Raw genomic sequence first — 10338 nt, forward strand, 5'->3', positions numbered from 1 at the left:
CATTTTATGTACTGGTATTTGACCAACTCTTTCCCTCTACATCCTTGAAGTCATTTAGGTTTTTTAAATTGGCCATTTGCTTTTAGCTGTCAGGTATCTCATCAATGGGCTTCCCTTATAGCTCAGCTGGTAAAGAATCCAACTGCAATGCAGAAGACCCGGGTTTGATTCCTGGGTCAGTAAGATCCCCTGCAGAAGGAAATGGCAACTCACTCCAGTATTCTTGCCTGGAGAATCCCATGGGTAGAGGAGCCTGCCGGGCTACAGTCCATGGGGTCGCAAGAGTCTGACATGACTTAGTGACTAAGCCAACAATACCAACACCTCCTTTATAAAATAGAATCCACTGGAAAAGGTGGTTTATCTTGTGAAGTGGGAGCTGAGTTTCTGTTTCCAACTGCTTTTTTTTTTCATACTGTTTTTCCCCTGGTTAAATATTTTTCCTATTTGGTTTTGCATGTTTATTTGTACCCAAACACAGAAATTTGATATGGCTGGACACAGGCTAATTAAAGATGCCAGATGTACCAACAAAAGGACAAGATTTTGAATGCTACTCAGGCATTGGGTGGATCTGGCACAGTGAGACAAGAATATCCTCAGGTGTTGGAATATATTAGAATCTCTTTTGTACATCTTGGCTTCACCTGTATATTATTTACTTGTCATTATGAAAATTAGCTGTGTGAATTCCAGCATACTTCCTGCAGGTACACCCTGACAGTACCTTACCTCATGCTCTCTTTGTACGCCTCTCAACTTCTGGGCTGGGATTGACCAGTGATCACTACCATGAGACATCACTGCTACCTGTATATCTACAATCTGAAAGCATGTATGATTGAAGAATGAACTTTTTGTTCATTGGGAGATAAGAGATGCTGGCTAAATTCATCCATCTTGTTTTCACTCATGAATATGATTGAGTTTATAAAACTTCTTGAAAAATCCAATGAAATTAATAAACAGTCTCACTGAGCTGAGTTTAGCTCAGTAACACGTCCTAGAATTGGCTTTACCTGTTTCCTTCGTTCACTATCCATGTCCCCCCATTCTTATTCTCTGGAATTTTACTCCATATAACTGCACATAAATACTCTGCCTCAAATTGGGGTAGTGATGTGAGATAAGACCTTGTATGTAAGATATTTAGGCAAGGATGGCCAAAGCAAACAATAGAGAATACAGATCAGCAGTCATAAACAGGGATTTAGTAATAATGGAAGCTTTTCCAGACATGAAGATGGGACATGGTGATCAGAAATTCATTGTGCATATGGTAACTATATTTAGTAATCTATGAGGGTAATCATCATTCAGGAATTTTGTGATCATAAAGTTGTACTCTAGGTCAGGTAGGATTTGGATTTCTGAAAGGATGGAGGGAACACTGCTTGAAAGTGTAAGACTGCTCATGAGTCCTAGAGGACCTAGAGTTCTAGGCATTTGATGACCAAAAGAACTACTTTGAATAAAGCTAATGGAGGTCCACAGGGGCACTAGGTCAAGGATGGAATAGAAACTGTATATATTGAATCACAAAAGTATTTAGAATTTCCTATGTAACCCTTGCCCAAGTTCAAGCTTGCAATTGGAGTGAGGCTTGGTAAGTAGGCAGGAGGGCAAAAGACCCTGTGCTATGCTGAAAGAAGTGTTTCAAAACCAAAGACTGGGAATGACACAGAAATTGACAAGAGGGGCAGTGTTTCTACACTTGATGACTCTAGCAGGTGGAGTGAAACAAATACTATCCTCCTAATGCAGATCATGTTTCTTGGTTTAGCATTTCACTCTATGACACACATGAATTTCTCTACCTATTTGATGAGAAAACTTGAACATGCCACCAAAATAAATGACAATCAGAAGTTTATCTTCAACAGTTTACTTTAAGACACATTCTTAGATGTACAATAGGAACTACGCTGGATGTTTAGTCAAGATCCCTGTCTGTAAGTGGTGCCCTTTAGTGAGTCATCTGATTTCTCTGATTCTCTTTTCAATTCTGAAAAAGAGGCTACTTTTCTTTGCCTTATCTAACTCATAGGTTTGCTATAAGTATGAAATATGATAATATATGTGAAAACAATGTGTAAATTGCTAAATGTTATGCAAATGCTAGTTATTATTATAAGAAAGTATCTTTAATGTTTAGGAAAATAGAGCTCTTTATATGATTTGCCTTAAATTTTGCATATGATGCAAATGCAATAACATTAGCTTCAGGGTGGACACATTTCCTATATTTATGACATTAGGTTCCTGGACCACTGCTTTGTCCTTTCCAGCCTAATGCCAAAAATATAGCTTTCAAGCCCCTGTCCATGCAGCAAATGTCTCATTATCCTCTGTGGAAGTCTCACTTTAGATGTCATTTTGTAAACAGCATCATTAAAGATTAAGAAAAGCATCACTGAGTCATTGTCATGTAAGTTATAGAGTCTTGAATAATATCTAAGGCAGAAATGTGTTCTTTGTGGGGAACTTTATTTTTTATTCTCAGTGTTATAGGAAAGCATAAGAATTGTAAAGCAAAATGTCAAAATGTTTAAGGATTTCTGTGTGATACTATGTATGTAAATTTTCTCTCCATTTATAGTGTTATTTGACATCCACATTACCATGTCAGTTTTTTCTAGATGGAATTAGTCACACTCTTGATACTCAAATGTGTGGTCTATAGGCTAACAGCATTATAATCACCAATCTGAAATTCATCAGGATTTCTCAGGTGATTCATAAAGTTTAAAAACCAGAGGTCTACACTAACCTGTTCTTATGAATCAGTTCACTTCAGTCTTCTTAAATTTTTAGGCTCTGTTCCTGTGCCCCACTCTGCTTTGCTTTGGGGTCCTTACATCAATTCCAGATTCTAGCCCTATGAATTTGTCTGTCTTTATAGTATATGTGTTCTCTCAAGTGTCTGAAATTCCTCTTTTCCTTATGCACGTTGTTTTGACTCACCAACTTGTCCTAGTTGCTTTTAATACATAAACATATTGCTCTTGTTTAGTTGCTAGGTCATGTCTGGCTCTTTTGTAACCCCCTGGACTATAGCCCACCAGGCTGCTCTGTCCATGGGATTTCCCAAGCAAGAATACTGGAGTGGGTTGCCATTTCCTCCTCCAGGGAGTCTTCCTGACCCAGGGATCAAACCCACATGTCCTGCAAGTCTTCTGCATTGCAGGCAGATTCTTTACTGTTGTGCTACCTGAGAAGCCCCATAGAAATATATGGTATATATTTATATTGAGGATCTACTTCTTTAGAACCTAATCCCACACCCCTATCCATTTAACTCAGCCAGTACTGAATAGGCCAGGCCAACTCCTTAGGAAGGAAGGGAGTTGGAGAAAATAAATTTGGCAGTACCGTAGAAGTTGCCTACATTAGATAGGGTATGAATATCTGAGTCTTGGCACATTTCTTATTCCTCTAGACTGACTTTTTTGGTAGTTATCTGGTCCTTTTTGTAGTATAAGCTTCTGGAATATGAAGAGATCTCTACTTTTACTTCCTAGACTCTCATTTCTGTATATTGGCAGCAATATACTAGAGTAGGCAAAACAGAGCAATGGTTGATCCAAAAGTCATTTGATCTGGCTCTGGAAATTGGAAACTTATAGCAAACACATCAAGATACCTAGCATACCAGGGAGAATGTGGAGAGTGTACCTTCTTGCCACATCTTTTTATTCTATCTAGTGAACACCATGGCTACCTAACTGCTTCAGAGCTAGTGTGTGAAATTTGCTAGCAACACAATTGTTTGTGGCAATCTCTTCTTTGGGAAGGGGCAGTTTATAAGCCAGAGTATACTGTACAGTTTGTATATAAGAGACCAGTTCTCTTCCTTATGTGGTACCACAGAGACTGGACTGTCCACTCTCTTCTAAAATCTAGCGTTTGCTTTTTCTAACAATTATCATCAGTGAGAAATAAATTCAAAAACTGGAGAACTATCATTAATATCCATTTTCTTAAAGATGAAACTGTCATGGAAAAGAGTCTTTTGACAACTGATTCCCATTTGATTGGGTCTGAGATAGGTTCATCTTTTATTCAGTTCTTTGTGGACAGTTGCGAAAGAGCAAAGGACTGATGACTCATTGACAAGGATGCAGGACATTTGAGGACATGAGACCATTATCCTTCCTTTGACCACCTTCATTAGGGAATCTTTCACAGTCTTGTTTCTCAGAGTGTAATGAGTGGGTTCAGCCTATCATACAACATTGTAATGATATTATCCTCATCCTGGGAAGATGAGAGTGTGGGTTCATATACATTAAGATTGCTGGCCCATAGTAAATTGTGACCACAGCCAAGTGGGAGCCAGTGGTAAAAAAGGCCTTGAGTCTGGCCCCTACAGAGTGGATCTTCAGGAAAACCACAGTAATATGGAAATAAGAGAGCACAGTGAGCCCAAAAGGCAGGAACAGTATTATTTTACTGCTAGGAAATATTAGGATCTCCTTTACTAGCAAGTAAGTTTGAAGATTACTTGGAGCTCACATGTGAAATGGTTAACTACCTCGTGGCCACAAAATTGGATTGATGTGACTAGGACAGGGATCATAGCCATTAAGATAGCAGTGGCCCAAACTCCTGCCACCATCCAGACACAAACTGTTGCACAGGGGTTTTGCAATGGCAATAAACCTGCCATAGGCAATAACACCTGAGTGCTGAAGGATTGATGCTTTTGAACTGTGGTGTTGGAGGAGACTCTTGAGAGTCCCTTGACTGCAAGGACATCAAACTAGTCAATCCTAAAGGAAATCAGTCCTGAATATTCATGGGAAGGACTGGTGCTGAAACTGAAGTTCCAGTACTGATGTGAGGAACTGACTCATAGAAAAGACCCTGATGCTGGGAAAGATTGAGGGCAGGAGGAGAAGGGGTTGACAGAGGATGAGATGATTGGATGGCATCACCAACTCAATGAACATGAGTTTGAGCAAGCTCTGGGAGTTGGTGATGGGCAGGAAATCTGGCGTGCTGCAGTCCATGGGGTCACAAAGAGTCGGACATGACTGAACGACTGAACAGAACTGAGGTGATAACAGCGAGAAGGAAACACTCCATCACCCCCGAGTAAAGAGAAGTCATCATTTGGAACAAGCAGCCACTATAGGGTGTAGTGGGAATGTCCTTAAAGCAATTCACCAGAACCATGGGTATAGAGCTTGTAGACTAACAATTATCTGAGAAGGATAAGTGACTGAGAAACAAGTACACAAGCATGAAGACCGGAATCAATCTGGATAATGCCAATGATGAGAATATTGTCCACAAAGGTAACCAATTAGATGAACAAAAGGAGCTGAGATGCAGGCAGTCTGGAGAGTCCCACCAGAATGAATTCCATCACATTTGCATTATTTTCTTCAGTTGAAGAAATCACCATCCTTTCTATGAAGAGAAAAAGGAGGAAAGTATGACAAATGTGACAGAGTCCTAAGAAGGCACTGGGAAAAGTGCAAGGCTGATGGTGAGGAAGAACTTCACTTCACCAGAGAGAGGAAAAATATAGTTTATGCCACTCTAACTGTAATCCTTTGCATCTTCTCATAGCTGTGGTTAGGTCAATGAGGCCTTGTTTTTAGCTCTTCATCCTCTCACTCAACAGTCAAACCTGAAGAGGCAGAACCACACCCTCCTTACAGACTATTTGTTTTAAAATGGAGTCTTTTGTATAGAAATTTGTTTTGAGTGGCTAAACTTGATTTTATGTCTGTAATGAGTGTTCTCATGGTGAAGTGCAGCCTTTCAAAGGAAGGCTTTGAAAGGCCTTCCTATACTTACTAACACATTTACTTGGCCCAGAATAATAAGAGAAGCCATCCAATACAAGGGCAAGCATCTCAAACCTAAACAGAATATTTCCCTTGTCTTTGTCTAAGTAACAAAATAAAAATTATTTTGCTTCCAGTCAGACTTCAAGTCTTGAACATCTATTGTGTTTAGAGAACAATTTCTTAGGTACAAGAGGCTAAAAGATACAGTTGAAATTAAAGATCTGATCATAGAATTCAAGGAACTTGAAAAGGGACTTGATCATCAAGAGAAGTCAAGAATGTGTTGAGGGTAGCTCTGTGCCAATTTTGAGCTTTGCTTTTTGTGAAATTGCATGCAACTCTCACCCAGGATAATTGTAGTTGAGTTGAATTATAACAAAGAACCAGTGAAATTTATAGGAAAGAGTACCTAAGTAAGGGCATTTTAGCTTTGGATGGACTCTTTACTTGCTATGTGACTCAAGTGAGTGGCAGTTTCATTACCTATAGAATGAGGGGAAATATATGCCTTTCCTACGTCACAGAAATAGATAGATAGAAATAGACAAAAAGATTCAAGGGATTAGATCTGATAGACAGAGTGCCTGAAGAACTATGGACGGAGGTTTGTGACGTTGAACAAGAGGCAGTGATCAAGACCATCCCCAAGAAAAAGAAATGCAAAAAGGCAAAATGGTTGTCTGAGGAGGCCTTACAAACAGCTATGAAAAGAAGTGAAAGGCAAAGGGGAAAAGGAAAGATATACCCTTCTGAACACAGAATTCCAAAGAATAGCAAGGAGAGATAAGGAAATCTTCCTCAGTGATCAATGCAAAGAAATAGAGGAAAACAACAGAATGGGAAAGACTAGAGATCTCTTCAAGAAAATTAGAGATACCAAGGGAACATTTCATGCGAAGATGGGCTCAATAAAGGGCAGAAATGGTATGGACCTAATAGAAGCAGAAGATATTAAGAAGAGAAGGCAAGGATACACAGAAGAACTGTACAAAAAAGATCTTCACAACCCAGATAATCCCGATGGTGTGATCACTCACCTAGAACCAGACATCCTGGAATGTGAAGTCAAGTGGGCCTTAGAAAGCATCAATATGAACAAAGCTAGTGGAGGTGATGGAATTCCAGTTGAGGTATTCCAAATCCTGAAAGATGATGCTGTGAATGTGCTGCACTCAATATGTCAGCAAATTTGGAAAACTCAGCAGTGGCCACAGGACTGGAAAAGGGCATTTTTCATTCCAATCCCAAAGAAAGGCAATGCCAAAGAATGCTCAAACTACCACACAATTGCACTCATCTCACATGCTAGTAAAGTAATGCTCAAAATTTTCCAAGCCAGGCTTCAGCAATATGTGAACCGTGAACTTCCTGATGTTCAAGCTGGTTTTAGAAAAGGCAGAGGAACCAGAGATCAAATTGCCAACATCTGCTGGATCATGGAAAAAGCAAGAGAGTTCCAGAAAAGCATCTATTTCTGCTTTATTGACTATGCCAAAGCCTTTGACTGTGTGGATCACAACAAACTGTGGAAAATTCTGAAAGAGATGGGCATACCAGACCACCTGATCTGCCTCTTGAGAAACCTGTATGCAGGTCAGGAAGCAACAGTTAGAACTGGACATGGAACAACAGACTGGTTCCAAATAGGAAAAGGAGTTCATCAAGGCTGTATATTGTCACTCTGTTTATTTAACTTATATTCAGAGTACATCATGAGAAACACTGGGCTGGAGGAAACACAAGCTGGAATCAAGACTGCCGGGAGAAATATCAATAACCTCAGATATGCAGATGACACCACCCTTATGGCAGAAAGTGAAGAGGAACTAAAGAGCCTCTTGATTAAAATGAAAGAGGAGAGTGAAAAAGTTGGCTTGAAGCTCAACATTCAGAAAATGAAGATCATGGCATCCGGTCCCATCACTTCATGGGAAATAGATGGGGAAACAGTGGAAACAGTGTCAGACTTTATTTTTTTGGGCTCCAAAATCACTGCAGATGGTGACTGCAGCCATGAAATTAAAAGACACTTACTCCTTGGAAGGAAAGTTATGACCAACCTAGATAGCGTATTCAAAAGCAGAGACATTACTTTGCCAACAAAGGTTCGTCTAGTCAAGGCTGTGGTTTTTCCAGTGGTCATGTATGGATGTGAGAGTTGAACTATAAAGAGAGCTGAGCACAGAAAAATTGATGCTTTTGAACTGTGGTGTTGGAGAAGACTCTTGAGAGTCCCTTGGACTGCAAGGAGATCCAACCAGCCCATTCTGAAGGAGATCAGCCCTGGGATTTCTTTGGAAGGAATGATGCTAAAACTGAAACTCCAGTACTTTGGCCACCTCATGCAAAGAGTTGACTCATTGGAAAAGACTCTGATGCTGGGAGGGATTGGGGGCAAGAGGAGAAGGGGACGACAGAGGATGAGATGGCTGGATGGCATCACTGACTCGATGGACGTGAGTCTGAGTGAACTCCGGGAGTTGGTGATGGACAGGGAGGCCTGGCGTGCTGCGATTCATGGGGTCACAAAGAGTCGGACACGACTGAGCAACTGATCTGATCTGATCTGATTGGTGTTTTTCTTTCTGACTTACTTCACTGTGTATAACAGGCTCCAGTTTTGTCCACCTCATTAGAACTGATTCAAATGTTTTCTTTTTAATGGCTGAGTAATACTCCATTGTGTATATGTACCACAGCTTTCTTATCCATTTATCTGCCGATGGACGTCTAGGTTGCTCCCATGTTCTAGTTATTGTAAACAGTGTTGTAATGAACGTTGGGGCACATGTGTCTCTTTCAGTTCTGGTTTCCTCAGTGTGCATGCCCAGCAGTGGGATTGCTGGGTCATATGGCAGTTATATTTACAGTTTTTTAAGGAATCTCCACACTTTTCTCCATAGTGGCTGTACTATGTTGCATTCCCACCAACAGTGTAAGAGGATCCGCTTTTCTCCACAGCCTCTCCAGCCTTTATTGCTTGTAGACTTTTTGATAGCAGCCATTCTGACTGGCGTGAGATAGTACTTCATCATGGTTTTGATTTGCATTTCTCTGATAATGAGCGATGTTGAGCATCTTTTCATGTGTTTGTTAGCCATCTGTACGTCTTCTTTGGAGAAGTGTTTATTTAGTTCTTTGACCCATTTTTTGATTGGGTCATTTATTTTTCTGGTATTGAGCTCATGAAAGGAAGACTAATCCTTTTTTTAAATTTTTAATTGGAGAATAATTGCTTTATCATATTGTGTTGGTTTCTGCCATACATCAACATGAATCAGCCACAAGTATACATATGTCACCTCTCTTAAACCTCCCTTCCACCTCTACCCCATCCCACCCCTCTACTTGTCACAGAGTAGGTTAGCTCCCTGCATCATACAGCAAATTCCCATGGGCTATCTATTTTACATGTGGTAACATATATGTTTCAATGCTCTCAATTCATCCCACTCTCTCTTCCCCTACTGTGTTCACAAGTCTGTCTTCTATATCTGCATCTCTATTGCTGCCTTGCAAATAGTACCATTTTTCTAGATTCCATATATATGTGTTAATATAAATATTTGTTTTTCCTTTTCTGACTTACTTAGAGCCTGTATAACAGGCTCTAGGTTCATCCATCTCATGAGAATTGAGTCAAATTCATTCCCTTTTGTGGCTGAGTAATATTGCATTGTATATATATATATATATATATATATATATATATATATATACATACTATATCTTCTTTATCCTTTCATCTGTTGATGATATTTAGATTGCTTCCATGTCTTTGATATTGTAAATAGTGCTGCTATGAATACTGGGATGCATGTATCTTTTTAGATTAGTGTTTTCTTAGAAACACTTTTTTAAGGAGGAAGCCTGATCCTTCATTATGTAATACTTGATACACAAAAAAGTAGTTTAAAGTATACATTAAGTTGTTTGCGTAGCTAGAAATGTGGTATTCTGGATAATCAAATCTACTATATACTGATATTTATGTATATGAATATTTACCTTTATGTGTATTATTAAGAGTAAGGCCAATTTATTCAATAACTTGCTGAAAGTAACAATTATTAAGCATAGAATTAATGTTAAGTTTGTAGTTCTGGGTCATCAGTAAGAGATAGGAAGTGAGAGGCAAAAATGAGGAATGGAGGAAAGAAGGCAGAGAGAAGAGAGAACATCAACATCAAGAATGAAGTATGGAAGAGAATAATTTCATTGCAATAAAGGAGGGTAGAATTGGAAGCCAGTTAAACAGAGGCAGATTTCAGCTGAATAGGAGGATAGATTTTCTGTCTAGATAGCTAGAGTTATCTAATATGATGGAATGAGCAGTTTCATGAATTAGTGGGCTCCCTCCTTCACTGATGCACATTCAATTTCAGCTTGGTTGTCTGGGAAATCCCATGGACTGAGGAGCCTGGCAGGCTACAGTCCATGGGGTTGCCAAGTGTCAGACACAACTGAGCTACTAACACTTTCACTTTTCACCAGCCGACAGTATGCAACTGGCTAGTCCCAATTTCCACAGCTTCTT

This window comes from Bos grunniens, chromosome X (assembly GCF_055505025.1).
Source record: "Bos grunniens cultivar Pamir isolate PY7600 chromosome X, Bosgru_T2T1.0, whole genome shotgun sequence".
Lineage (NCBI taxonomy): Eukaryota > Metazoa > Chordata > Mammalia > Artiodactyla > Bovidae > Bos > Bos grunniens.